General features: G+C 41.4%; 1 protein-coding gene across 3 annotated transcripts in view; it reads right to left on the bottom strand.

Moving 5' to 3' along the window:
* LOC150090468 (uncharacterized) overlaps positions 1-15,651 on the bottom strand; it is a 678,730-nt gene that overhangs the window by 470,060 nt on the left and 193,019 nt on the right. The gene's annotated exons all lie outside the window — the stretch shown is intronic.

Here is a 15,651-nt window from a genome sequence, read left to right as displayed (position 1 = left end):
AATTATAATATAATTTTAAGTACTTTTCACCAACCGTATATTGAAATAACAAACTAAAACGAAAGCCAAAATTTGATAACTTTATAATTAAGCTTACAATAAATTACTATTTACAGTGGATATAAAACAATGAAAATATCATAAAATACAACAAAATATACCAGGTTAAAAGTGATAAAATAACTGCAGCTTTCGAAGACTCCGCCTTCTTTCTCAACAGTACGCTTTTTTTTTACTTTACAGTACAACTTTAAATACCCGCAGATTCATGGCACATGTCACATGATTCAATGGCACGTGCACTGTTCTTGTGCATGTCGGAACCGGAAGTGGCTTGGGAGGGCGTCAGGTGGAATCGTTCATCTCCTCTAAGGATCACTGCCTCAAAGAGGGGATGGATACGCATACCCCTGTCTCTATTAATATTGTTCTCAATGGAACTAATCTGCAAGCTCTCAAGTCACTTGCATTCCCAAAACCTATGCGCCCAGTCAATGATAACTGCTTCATCCAGGGACATATGGTGCTACTTCTCCCAAAAGTGTTCGGCCACAGCAGATTTTCCATAGTCCTCATTCCTTATCGCCTTTGTGTGCTCCCAAGACGATCCTTGAGACCCGCTTTCTTTACCCCACTCTCAGAAGTAGGGTACACCAGGCACGGAGACATTTTCAAAGAGCCAGAACATCTTGGTCACAAAATGAGGTGGATGCACAGAGATTCTTATAAAACTATCAGGAATCAGTATACAGCCCTCATAAGAGATAAGAAAAAGGAATGCTGGAAGCACTTGGTGGGAACGACTGGAAACAATAACCCTTGGGGAGTTGTCTACAGAATAGTGACCAACAAGCTGCCAAGAGGAGATGTCTTAGAAACTACTGTCAAACCAGATGGAACCCCAACCCTGTGTTGGGTGGATTCTGTAAATAACATCCTAGACAGTATCATTCAGACTGAAACTGGAAATCATTCCCCCACCCAGCTCGACATTATAAAAGAAAACACTGAATATGACAATGCCAATATTGAACCTCTGTTCACTATACAAGACTTAGAAATAGCACTATCTAAAACCAAAAACAATAAATGCCCAGGTTTTGACCTCTTAGAGGTTGAGATTATCAAAAAATTAGTGGAAATAGCACCAGATAAATTAATAGCACTATATAATAACTGTATGACAGAAGGTATATTCCCAAAAATATGGAAACAAGCTGTGTTAAGGTTAATCCTGAAAAACCCTGAAAAATTCCCTACCGATCCCAAATCATATAGACCAATAGCCCTACTCCCTGTACTAGGGAAAATATACGAAAGATTAATATACAGCAGATTAGCTCAATATTACACAGAAGCAGGCTTGCATTCCAACAATCAGTATGGTTTTAAGCAGGGCAATTCTACGGAGGATGCCATGCACCACCTACTGACAACAGTTAAAAACACAGAGGAGAAATATATGCTGGCAATCTCCATTGACTTTGCTGGGGCATTTGACTCACTGTGGTGGCCTAGTGTCCTTAGGAGACTTCGTCAGGCAAATGCCCCACAAAACCTCTATAAGGTAATAAACAGCTACCTTACAGACAGAAGTGTCTCAGTACGCACAAGGTTCCAGGAATTGACACGCCCTGTGAATAAAGGCTGCCCGCAGGGATCAATCCTTGGCCCTTTCTTTTGGAACATTGTTCTGGATGAATTTCTGGCCTTGGATCTGGGCCCCGTGGAAAGCCTGGCCTTTGCAGATGACATGATTTTCCTTGTAAAAGGCAACTCACGAGTGGTTGTAGAGCAAAGATCAAATGCCGCTCTCTTGCAGCTGCAGGAGTGGGCACAAATGCACATGCTCAAAATATCGCCTGAAAAAACCAAACAAATACTTCTAAAAGGTAATTTGGACATAAGAAGACGTCCACAAATCAAAATTAACACAATCACTATAAAAATGGTAACAGAACTAAAATATCTTGGAGTGGTCTTTGATTCAAACTTAACTTTTTACCCCCACTTGATCTAGTTGGCGAAGAAAGTGCGAAATTATGCAGGTATGATTGCCAGGATCAGTCGAGCAGACTGGGGACTCAAAAGAAAGACCCTGGCAATCATATACCGTGCAATGTTCCTACCTGTTATCACCTATGGAGCCGGTGCGTGGTTCATCCGCTCGGCCATAGTAAGAAATAGGAATAAATTAGAATCAATACAAAGGACAATACTACTCACTATTACCAGAGCATGTCGCACAGTAAGCACACCTGCACTACAGTTGCTGGCCGGAACTCTCCCACTTTACCTGGAAGTAGCCAAAAGAGGCTTATATTATAGATTTAAAAAGGGCATACCCACAGAATTTCTGGGGATAGCCCTTGATACAACCAATACCTTCAATGATGAAAGAAAAAGAATAGCCACAAAGCTCCACGAGCTATGGCAAACAAAGTGGGAGCAGGAAACCAGAGGTCTGGTCACCAAACGGTTTCTGCCACTGGTGTCAATGGTTAGCCCAAAGCCACTAAGTGGTATGCTCCTGGACTTTTTACAACATTTATATTGACAGGGCACGGCTCCCTAAAGGCGAAACTAACCTCCTTAGGACTGACCGATGACCCAAACTGCACCTGTGGCGAAAGTGAAGACTGGGCACACATTCTCTATGAATGTATAATATATGACATCCCCAGAACAGAGCTAATAGCACAGATTGGTCCCCTTCCCAGGGGAGAAGAACATCTCTTCATCATAGAAGAGCAAAATTATAAAGCTTTTACATCTTTCACACAGAAAGTATTCGAAATGCGCAGAGCAATGCAAAGAATGGCAATTCAGCCCCCCCAGCAATTAAACAATAATCAATAGTAAAATTGCCCAAGTTTCCCACCACGCCCAGATGATGACTTAAAAACTGTTAGGATAGCAGTATTCTGCACCCTGACAGAAACCTGACATAACAAAACTCCCCATGACTACCATGCCATGTGTAGGAACCTGGGGCCCCAAACCAATGTAGGGGAGGGGGATGGGAATGCATGCAGAGAAAGTGAATGGGAATGAGCAGAAGAGCAAATGTAATTGGCCGAAAGAATACAAAGTTAAAAATAACTTACATTACCTTATATATACTGTACCAACAAACATTTACAAACCACATAAACACTATCACTGCATTCTCCCCTGGCCTGCAAAAAAAAAAAAAAAAAAAAAAAAAACCTTGCAGCTAGGCCTGCACCGCAACTGAAGAATAACAGTAAGTTGCGGTGCCCAGAGAGTGCAGTGCAGAAAGAAAGAGTCGAATAAATGAGATGAGAGCTAGAAGAATGAATAAAAGTGTAAGCGTGAGAGAAAAGAACACAAACCACAAATGCTAAGTTAAGTACACACTAACCCTAGTTTTAATTAGTATTTAAATTTACGCTACCCATCATTGCATCCCCTCCTGGTGTGTGAGAAAAAGATGAATGAGTTGAGTGAAAAAAAAAAAAAAAAAAAAAATATATATATATATGTATATAAAAAAAAAAAAAAAAATTATAAAATAACAAAAAAGTATATAAAAAAAAAAAAATTATTATAAAATAAGAAAAAAGTATAAAAAAAAAAAAAAAAAAAGAATGCAAGTAGAGTGAGAATGCACAATGAAGTAAATGTGTGTGTCTCCCCCCCCCTCACCTGGTAGGTTCCCCACTGCCAGCTAACATATCCCACCCCCAGAGCGGGATGGGCAGCTGGACCTTCATACCGGACTCGACATTCCTTGGACATGACACCGACGAAGACATTCTGCAGCTTTGCTGCCAACACGCCATTGGCGATCCGAACTGGGTACTCTAACCTGGTTCCCTTTAAAACCCCATCCCCAGGCAGTGAATGGAGGAGACGGATCTCTGTCTCCTCTCCTCCCTGCCTACCCCCCATATTTCGCCTGGTGGGGCTCGTCTCCACTGACCTCTTTAGGGATGCCTACTCCATCCCTATTCTTCTATCTGTTTCCTCCCCAGTCTTCAATCTCCCCCCCTCTCTCTCACTAAATCGACCGAGTACTCACTGCCCCACTGCCGCCAAATTATAACCAACGTCTAAATTCTACCGGTTTTGTACAAATCTCTAAGATATCTAACACTATCAGCTTTTATCTAGCGTTACATGTCTAAATTTAATAACATCAAAATTTTGCCCGACCTATTTGGCCTTTAACACATTTCTTTAGTGTTCAACCCTAACCAGCGATTTCCTAACAGCAATCCCATTAAGCATTAATGTCAAATGCATAAACTTTTTTTTTTTTTTTTTTTTAAATAGGCCCTAGCCACTGAAATCCCAGGAAACTAGGTGGCAGGACCTGCCAGAGCAAATTGTTGTGATACTGGATACACCCGGCTAGCCTCCACGTGGCAGGGTATGGGCAACGTCGGGCCCCACTAGGGGCCTGGGGGCCAATAAGCCGGATAAACAATGGGCACAACATATCACACTGCACAGACACGACCCACACACTTTCAAGTCTCTGGCTTGACAGTGTACTGTCCTCGATACAGCGAAACACACGCGGAGATGGGAGAAATCCCAGGTGCCGTCTGACACGAACATACCTTATAATCCGGGCACTTAATGCTACAGACGACCCCACTTGTATTTTCATTTGAAATAGGGTCTTTCACCTGTGACATGACTGTGTGCAGCTTCCGACCTGGAAGCTGCACAAGCACGTCTGGTAGTTTCGCAATACCCGAGCTATACGCTCGGTTAAACCCGGATAGTTGGGAATGTATGCAATGGCTATACAATTCACCTCGGAGGTAGAAGAAGGAGGGGCTCTGCCATTCTTGGATGTGTTGGTCTGCAGAGAAGGCCCATGCCTAAAGACCAAAGTTTAAAGAAAACACATGTGTAAAGGCCAATATTCACATTATAATTCAGTTCAGGCCAACCATCACTAGAATAATGTGATTAGAGCACTAACAGACAGGGCAAAGTCACGTTGCAGTACCTCCAAGGATAGAAAGAAAGAGTATGAGCACGTCACGGCGGATCTCCTGAGGAGTGGTTATCCCCAGAGGATTAGTTCCATTGAGAACAATATTAATAGAGACAGAGGTATGGGTATCCATCCCATCTTTGAGGCAGTGATCCTTAGAGGGGGTGAAGGATTCCACATGACGCGCTTCTGAGCCACTTCCAGTTCCGACACGTGCGTGCGTGCATGTTCTCGTGCGTGTCCGAGCCATTTCCGGTTCTGACAAGCATGAGAACAGTGCACGTGCCATCAAATCACGTGACGTGCCGTGAACCTGCGGGTATTTAAAGTGGCACTGTAAAGAAAACAAGCATACTGTTGAGAAAGGAGGCGAAAGCTTCAATTATTTTATCGCTTTTAACCTGGTATATTTTATTGTATTTTATGATATTTTATTTGTTTTACAGATATTTTATCGCATTTAACCTGGTATATTTTATTGTATTTTATGATATTTTATTTGTTTTACAGATATTTTATCGCTTTTAACCTGGTATATTTTATTGTACTTTATGATATTTTAATTGATTTATATCCACTGTAAAGAGTAATTTATTGTAAGCATAATTATATAGTTATCAAATTTTGGCATTGATTTTATTTTGTCGTTTCAACGTACGGTTTGTGAAAAATACTTAAAATTATATTATGAATAGACCCAACCCCAGACGTCTACTTGGAGAGTTCACCATCACTTGTGAGACATATAAAACAAACTTATCTGTTTGTTTTATTTGCCTTATCTGTCTTATTTGCCTCCCCCCATTTTCTTACTACTGAATGCACCATAAATTGTCAGACAAATAAAACAAACTTATCTGTCTGTTTTATTTATGCATTCACAAAAGAACTGGATGCAGGAAATGACTTTCAAATTATACATTTCGATCTTAGAAAGGCTTTTGATACTGTTGCATTAGAGGCAAACTGCTAAGATGGATAAAGGGATTATTGAGGGGGAAGAAGACAGAGAGTGGTAATCAATGGACACTGCTCATTGTGGACTAATGGCATTAGTGGAGTCCCTCAGGGGTTCCGTGTTGGGTGCATTGTTGTTTTCTGTATTTATAAATGATACTGATGATGGTATATCAAGCTTAATGTCCAAGTTTGCAGACGATACAAAGGTGGGCAGGGTTGTCAAGGACACTACTAACACTATGCTGCTGCAACAGGATCTGGAAAGGTGACCAGATGGGATGAGAGGTGGCAAATGAAGTTTAACAATGACAAATATAAAGTACTACATATGGGAAACAGTAACCCCAGAGCAACACATCAACTCTGTGATACTACACTGACAGTGGTAGAGAATGAAAAGGACCTGGGGATAATTGTGCAGGCAGATATGAAATTTTCTGAGCAGTGCAGACAGGCGGCATGAGTAACTAATGGTGTCTTGTCAATGATATACAGGAATTTTTCTAGCAGGGATAAGGAGGTGGTTATTCCAATGTATAAGGCAATGGTCAGGCCACACCTTCAGTACTGTTTACAGGTCTGGAGGCCTCATTTCAAGAAGGATGTAGAACTTCTGAAATGAGTACAGAGAAGGCAAACAAGATTAGTGAATGGAACAAAGGGTTGCTCTTACGAAGAAAGGCTTAAGTTTTGCAAATTACAGAGTGCAAGAATCACCTACACCTTTGCCTGCGGCTACTTTTAACTTTTTAGTCTGGAGACTAGGCACCGGTGAGTGATCTGATAGAGCTGTATAGAGCCTTGAATGGTTTGAGTATTCTCAATGCCGATGGGATTCTTCCTCTTGCTCAGAATTAGCATTACTAGAGGCATATGATGCAAGAAAGCAAGCTTATTCAAGCTTATTCTTATCTTGGATCAGATAAAAAAAAAAAAAAAACACAACCACTACTCCCATTTCACCCCTCCGTTCGTTCAAAATATCTGTCCAGCTGAGCCTTAAATTTGTTTAGGCTATCAACTTCAACAACAAGTGATGGAAGTCTATTCCACAAACCAACTGCCCGCTGGCTAAAGGCAAATTTCTGCACATCTATCCGACATCCGTCTTTCCTCAATTTGTATTTATGCCCTACCAGGTGATTATTCTGAGCAAGAGGAAGAATCCCATCGGCATTGAGCATGTTCAAGCCATTCAAAGCCTTATACAACTCTATCAGATCACTTCGCCGATGCTTAGTCTCCAGACTCCGTAATTTGCAAGAATTCTTCGAAAGAGCAACCCTTTGTTGTTTGCTTACAAAGAAAGAGCAACCCTTTGTTGAACAAAGGGTTGCTCTTTCTTTGTAAAAGCAACCCTTTGTTCCATTCACTTACCTTGTTGCCCTTCTCCGTACTCGTTCCAACAGCTCTACATCCTTCTCGAAATGAGGCCTCCAGACCTGTATACAGTACTCAAGGTGTGGCCTGACCAATGCCTTATACAAGGGAATAATTACATCCCTATACCTGCTAGAAAAATTCCTGTATATCATTGACAAGACACCATGAGCTACTCTTGCAGCTCGTCTGCACTGCTCACAGAACTTCATATCTAGCTAAACAATTACCCCCAGATCCTTTTCATTCTCTACCACTGTCAGCGTAGTACCACAGAGTTGATACGTTGATCTGGGGTTACTGTTTCCCATATGTAGTACTTTACATTTGTCAATGTTAAACTTCATTTGCCACCTCTCAGCCCATCTGCTCAACCTTTCCAGATCCTGTTGCACCAGCATAGCATCAGTAGTGTCCTTAACAACCCTGCCAACCTTTGTATCATCTGCAAACTTGGACATTAAGCTTGATATACCATCATCAATATCATTTATAAATACAGAAAAGAACAATGGACCCAACACTGAACCCTGAGGAACTCCACTAATAACATTAGTCCACGTTGAGCAGTGTCCATTGATTACCACTCTCTGTCTTCTGCCACTCAACCATCCCTTTATCTATAGCAGCAATTTGCCTCTAATGCCACACTGCTCCAATTTGTGCAGCAGTCTTCCATGCGCAACAGTATCAAAAGCCTTTCTAAGATCCAAATATATAATATAAAAGTTACTCCCTGCATCCAGTTCTTTTGTGACTACATCATAGTATCCAATCAAATTGGTCAGACAAGACCTGCCCTTAACAAAACCATGCTGTGTCTGAGCTATAACTGAATTCTTGTCTAGATGATCCTGCAGGTCTTCTTTAACCAGTGCCTCCATTAATTTTCCTGGAAGCGAAGTTAAACTAACAGGTCTATAATTACTTGTGTCAGCCTTTTATCCTCCTTTGTGAATTGGGGTTACATTTGCACATCTCCAGTCTATGGGTACCTCGCCTGAGTCCAAGGCTCTCATAATTATGGCTAGGGGTTTTGCTTACTTCCTTTGCTGCCTCCTTTAATATAACTGGATAGATCCTATCCACCCCAGGTGCCTTTTTTATGTTTATCCTCAACAATTTCTCCTCCACTTTCCTCTCAGTTATTAGCATTAGCATTAGTAGAGGCATTTGACGCAAGAAAGCAAGCAAGCTTATGCAGCATCAGCCAAAAAAAAAAAAAAAAAACACTTCCACTTCACCCTTCTGTTCGTTCAAAATACCTGTCCAGCTGAGCCTTAAACTTATTTAGGCTATCAACTTCCACGACAAGGGATGGAAGCTTGTTCCACCAACCAACCACCCGCTGGCTAAAGGCAAATTTCCGCACGTCTATCCTACATCTGTCTTTCCTCAATTTGAATTTATGCCCTCTCAGGTGATTATTCTGAGCGAGAGGAAGAATCCCATCCGCATTGAGCATGTTCAAACCATTCAAAGCTTTATACACCTCTATCAGATCACCTCGCTGGTGCCTAGTCTCCACCCACTGTAATTTGCAAAACTTAAGCCTTTCTTCATAAGAGCATCCCTTTGTTCCATTCACTAATCTTGTTGCCCTTCTCTGTACTCATTCCAGCTCTACATCCTTCTTGAAATGAGGCCTCCAGACCTGTATGCAGTACTCTAGGTGTGGCCTGACCATTGCCTTATACAAGGGAATAATCTCCTCCTTATCCCTGCTAGAAAAATTCCTATATATCATTGACAATACACCATGAGCTACTCTTGCAGCCTGTCTGCACTGATCAGAGAACTTCATATCTGCCTGCACAACCACCCCCAGGTCCCTTTCATTCTCTACCACTGTCAATGTAGTACCACAGAGTTGATACGTTGCTCTGGCTGTTTCCCATGTGTAGTACTTTACATTTGTCAATGTTAAACTTCATTTGCCACCTCTCAGCCCATCTGCTCAACCTTTCCAGATCCTGTTGCAGCAGCATAGTGTCAGTAGTGTCCTTGACAACCCTGCCTACCTTTGAATCGTCTGCAAACTTCGACATTAAGCTTGATATACCATCATCAATATCATTTATGAATACAGAAAACAATAATGGACCCAACACTGAGCACTGAGGGACTCCACTAATAACATTAGTCCACGACGAGCAGTGTCCATTGATTACCACTCTCTGTCTGATGATTGCAGTGAGCTAGACGATTAGAAAATCATCTAGCTCACTGCCAATGTTTACTTCACCTACGACATTCCCCTTCCTGAATAACTCCTCATGATAGAAGTTGATAGCCTAAACAAATTTAAGGCTCAACTGGACAGGTATTTCGAGCGAAATGGGAATGGTGTGTTTTTTTTTTGAGGGGTGAAATGGGAGTGGTGTGTTTTTTTTTTTTTTTTTTTTTTTTGGCTGATGCTGAATAAGCTTGCTTTCTTGCATCATATGCCTCTACTAATGCTAATGCTAATGTGTGAATGTAGATGCAAAATAATCGTTTAGATTGTTAGCCACCTGAGCAGGATCCTCAACTGTTGAACCATCAACATCCAGTGGACCAATCTGATTCATCCCTTTCCTTCTTGAGTTTAAATAGGTAAAGAACTCTTTTCTGTTTTTCTTTGCATCCTTTGCCAAGGATTTCTCATAATCTGCCTTTGCCTGCCTGATCTACTTTGTGACTTGGTTACAGACCAACTTATATCTATCATAGGCTTCCATGTCACCCATTAATTTGTATGTATCCCATGCATTTTTCTTCTCTGCCATATGTCTCATTAGTTCATCTGACAACCATTTAGGCCTGAACCTTGAACAATATTTCTTGGTTGGTATGTAAAGGCACCGTTTCTCTCTCGAGAAACAGTGCCTTAACGTGGCGAGAGAGTTTGCGTACTTTGAAGAAACTGAAAGCTATACCATCGGGAGCTATATGGTCCCAGAAGGGCCTCCCATGGCGGAAAGGTTTCAGTGGAGACGTCACACGAAACCCGTTTCAAAAGGTCCACACACGACCTTTTCAACTAAATTGTGATCCAAGAAAGCAACGGGAAACTACTTGGATTATCCTTCCCTTGAAAACTTCAATGATAGCAAGCAAAATAAACCACGGCCCCGAGTTTTGGCGTCCCTTGAATGGGACAGGGGTGCTAAGAATCTCCGAGCTTGCGTCGAAGAATTTTCTGAAACTAGCTACATGGAACGTTAGAAGCCTACAACTAGGAAAACTAGCCAATGCTTTACAAGAAATGGAACTCATTAATAGCAACGTACTTGGGCTAAGTGAAACCAAATGGCCTGGAACAAAGAATTTTATATCAAACGACCACCACGTCTTCTGTTCCGGAGGAGAAGAGAACACCAAGCAGACGTATGGCGTCGCTTTCGTTGTCCACAAACAACTGGCCAACAAAGTCACCAGTTTCACCCCATTATCGGAACGAATCGCACTACTACAGTTAGCAGGCAACAAGATCAACCTGAATGTGCTCCAGGTCTACGCACCAACAGCGGACAAAGACGATCAAGAAATTGAATTATTCTACGACAAGCTAAGCAACACTTTAAAGTCGCTGAAGAAGCAGGATATTACGGTCATCCTCGGTGATTTTAATGCCAAAATCGGTCGAGGAAAGCTACAAAACATTGTCGGAGAACATGGCTTGGGGACACGGAATGAACGAGGCGACAGACTCGTCCAGTTCTGCCAAGAAGAAAAATTTATCATTGCCAACACTTGGTTTAAACTACCACCTCGACGACTATACACCTGGACCTCACCACAAGACTCTGACAACAATATCGTCAGGAACCAAATTGACTACATCTTAATTAACATCAGATATAAGTCAAGTGTCCTCAAGGCAAAAACTTACCCTGGGGCTGACATATCATCAGACCATAACCCAGTAATAGCAACGCTACGTCTCAAACTACGAGCAGTCAAACGCACAAGCACAACAAAAAGAATCGACCTGGAGAAACTGAAGAACAACGCCAACAGGCGACAAGTACAGTTTCATCTCAACACTACAATCAGATCGATCGAAGCAGTAACAACAGATGTGCAAGTGTTCGGGCGTTCACTAAAACAGGGCATCAATGAAACAGCAGAAACCCTGCTAGGACATCAGGCGTCGAAAAAGAAACAACGGTGGATGACCCAGCACATACTAGACCTAATGGATGAACGGAGAACATTCAAAAGCAAAAACAACTGGGAAAAATATAAAGAAATACAACAAAAGATCAAACAGGAAATCCGGAGGGCGAAGGAAAAATGGATGGAAGATCAGTGTGCAGAAATCGAAGACCTAATCAAGAAAAATGACAACTATAACCTGCACAAGAAGCTTAAAGAAGCTGGAAACATCTACAAACCGGCTCCTATCCCAAGCTTATATATGGACAACAATCAACCTATACTAAGCAAACAAGCCGAAATGGTTCAATCAAATCTACAACAACGACATTCCATCTGAATGGCTCCAATCCATCTTCGTGGCCCTACCAAAAAAGGCTACCAGCCGGAAATGTGAAGACTTCAGGCTGATCAGTCTAATGAGCCAGGTGCTAAAACTCTTCCTCAAGGTGATTCAGCAAAGGATAAGATGTAAGTGTGAAAGTGCACTAGGAAACACACAGTTCGGATTCTGCAGGGGATTAGGCACCAGAGAAGCAATTTTCTGTTTACAAATATTGCTACAAAGGTGCTATTTTGAACATCAAAAAGACGTGTATATATGTTTTATTGATTACGAGAAAGCCTTCGATTCAGTAGACCACGACCGTCTAATTGACAGACTGAGAAAACTTGGGCTTGAAAACAACGATATCAACTTTATTACAACTCTCTACTGGAATCAAACAGCCCGGATTCGCTATGACAACGACCTGACAGACCCAATTCCAATAAAAAAAGGCGTCTGGCAAGGCTGCCCATTATCTCCCATTCTTTTTAACATCTATTCGGAAATGATCTTCGACCAAACACTGGCTGACAAGAACATCGGCATAAAAGTTAACGGACACTACATCAATTACTTAGGATATGCCGATGACACAGCACTAATAGCGGATTCAGAACAAGATTTACAGACCATCTTGAACGAAGTGGACATAGAAAGTGAACAAAGTGGACCAAGCATGGGGGCTAGGAATCAACAAAAAGAAAACAAAGGTGATGAAGGTCAGCAGGACTGCAAGCAAAATCACGATCAAACTAAACAATGAAAAATTAGAGCAAATACTTCGCTTCAAGTATCTCGGAATACTCATTGATGACGAGCTGAACCATGAGGCCGAAATCAAAAGCAGAATTGAACAAGCCAGGCAGGCATTCACCAAGTGAAAAACCCTACTCACCGACAGAAGCTTGAACATCATGCTCAAATTACGCACATTGAAATGTTACATCTGGCCAATACTGCTCTATGGTGTAGAAACCTGGACTCTAACATCAGCCACTACAAAAAAGCTCCAGGCCTTCGAAATGTGGCTCTACTGAAGAATGCTGAAAATCCTGTGGACAGCCAAGATAACCAACGTAAAGGTCCTGCAGGACATGCACACGGAACGGGACCTGCTCAAAACTATCATCAGCAGGAAATGCAAATACCTAGGTCACATCGCTAGGAACCAACAAAAATATCACCTACTCCACTCATCCTGGAGGGAAAGATCGAAGGCAAGAAACGCCCAGGCAAACCGAAAATGGCATGGCTAGATAACATCAACACCTGGCTTCCCATGACAACAGCACAAATTCTACACGCAGCGCTAGACAGAGAACAATATCAAAACGAAGTCGCAAACGACATTCGGCAGCATTAAAGAAGATGTAAAGCCTGGTAGATTCCAAGATTAGTTCCTTGAATGCTTCCCATTTTGAATTTGCTGTTGGTAACATCATCAGTTAGTCCCATTGTATAGAATTTAAATACTGTCTCAGACCATCATAGTCGCCTTTACGAAAGCAAAAACCCTTCCCTTTACCTCTGATGGTAGTTATCTCCTTGAGCAAATCCCACTTCAGCACACTTTGATCACTGCCACCTAGTGGTTCCTTTATCTGCAGATTCTTAATGCATGAAGAATCACTACTGATAATCAGATCAAGAGTATTACTCCCTCTAGTTGCCTCCCGAACAAGCTGGCATAGAAAACAATTATCCAATAAATCCACAAAAGCCTTGCTAGTGTGTGAGTGACCAACCCACAAATTCCAGTCAATATCTGGGAAATTAAAATCCCCCATTATAAGACTCTCTGATTTACTGGCCCATTCTATTTCCCTGTACAGTATCTTATTATACTCATCAGAGGCATTAGGCCGATAGCACACTCATACTCTCAATTTTGATTTACCTATGCTTATGTCACACCAAACTGACTCGACACTGCCCTGTCCATCGATGTCGACTGGCTTCACTTCCTTGGATTTTATGTGTTTCTTAACTAATAGCATAACCGCTCCTCCCTTTGTATCCTTTCTGTAGACGTTGTACTCCCCAAATTCCAGTTCTGCATTCCTTATATCTGTGTGACACCACGTCTCTGATATCCAAACAATATCTGCCTTTGATGTTTTGAGCAATATCTCAAATTCATCAAATTTATTTACTAAACTCCTAGCATTGGTTTACACGCAAGTATACATGCACCTGTTTCTATTCTTAGCTACCCTAACACAACTCATGTGTTTACTTGTTCTGCAAAGACTTCCAGCAGTCTCTGAAATATCCTGCCTCTTGTTTTTCAGGCTTCTGCTCATTCCAATAGAAGCAGTGCAAGAATCTCTTTCACCTCTGCCAGTGGCTACTGTTAATCTATTAGTCTTTGTCTCCCCCCAAGCTAGCAGTTTTCCGACCCACCTAACACTGCCTCGATAGCATCAGCAAATATTCTTGCACCCTTTCTATTTAAGTGTATCCCATCCCTGTAGAAGCAGTCTCTACTGTTAACAAGTACAGTCCAGGTTAAAAAAATTCTACCCCTTGAGCCTTGCACAATCTTTCCAGGGCCGAATTGATCGACAAGGCTCTCATCATATACTCCTTCCTATCGTGTGTGGGCAGAATTGCAGACACTTTCAAATTCAACCCTACTTTCCAGTTTTTTTCCACAGTGACCTGTACTTGTTAAGTAATTCCGCTGGTCTCCTACTCTTAATATCATTAGTGCCAACGTGTACAACTATATCACCTTATGTGCCCTTAAAAGATGATATCTGCTCTACAACGTCATCAACCTTTGCCCCTGGCAGACATACCCTGGTCCTGTTCCACCTATTTTTTTTAATCACCTGAGAAAACATAAATTCAAACTGATTTTTTTTTTTTTTTTTTTGATTTGGTAGTTGTTGGCGCATCGGCTTCTGTGGCCATATTGCACCTCCCAAGGTTTTTGCTGTACTTTGATCCAAGCCCGAGGTGGGAATCGAACCCGCGACCTTTGGGTTGCCGGGCAATTCAAACTGAAGAAAGACAGATGTAGGATAGATGTGTGGAAATTTGCCTTTAGCCAGTGGGTAGTTGGTGGAATAGACTTCCATCCCTTGTTGTGGAAGTTGACAGCCTAAATAGATTTAAGGCTCAGCCGGAGAGGTATTTAGAATGAACAAAAGGGTGCAATGGGAGGGGTTTTTTTTTTTTTTTTTTTTTTTTTTGGCTGATGCTGCATAAGCTAGCTTTCTTGCATAATATGCCTCTACTAATGCCAATCTGCAAAAAGACCGAAACCTCCAAATGCTCGTTCATTTCACAAATATACCTGGTTTGAGTTCTAATCTCAATGATGCCCATTTCCACTTACAGTTTCCCATACGCCATATACACTATCTGACAATCTTAATGAATCGGTTAATTCAACTATCCTCTGTATGATTCCTTTTGCTTCAAAAGTGTTAATGGTGCAATCCTCTTAAATTTTTGCCAATTTTTGACCTAATTGGCATATTAATTCATTTTCTAGAGCTTTATTTTTCTAGTAACGATACTTAGTTTATTTTGAATTCAGATAGCGATTTTGTAGATTATTACTTAGTAGTCGTAGTGACATATGATGCAAGAAAACAAGTGTATGAGCTTATACCAGAAAAAAAAAAATTCAAAACAATCCCCTATAAATGTTTCTCCACTTCATCCTTAAATTTATTTAACCTATCAACTTCCAAAAAGACAGATTGAAGTTTGTTCCAGCAATTAACCACTCGCTGGCTTAAGGCAAATTTCCGCACATAAATTCTACATCTGTCCTTCCTCAATTTCAATTTATGCCCCCTTAGGTTCGTAATCTGAACAAAAGGAAGAATCCATCAGAATTCAGCTTGCTCAACCC

This window comes from Mastigoproctus giganteus, chromosome 2 (assembly GCF_048544385.1).
Source record: "Mastigoproctus giganteus isolate SK-2022 chromosome 2, ASM4854438v1, whole genome shotgun sequence".
NCBI lineage: Eukaryota > Metazoa > Arthropoda > Arachnida > Uropygi > Thelyphonidae > Mastigoproctus > Mastigoproctus giganteus.
The sequence above is the reverse complement of the archived record's forward strand: the minus strand, read 5'-3'. Positions and strand labels throughout refer to the sequence as shown.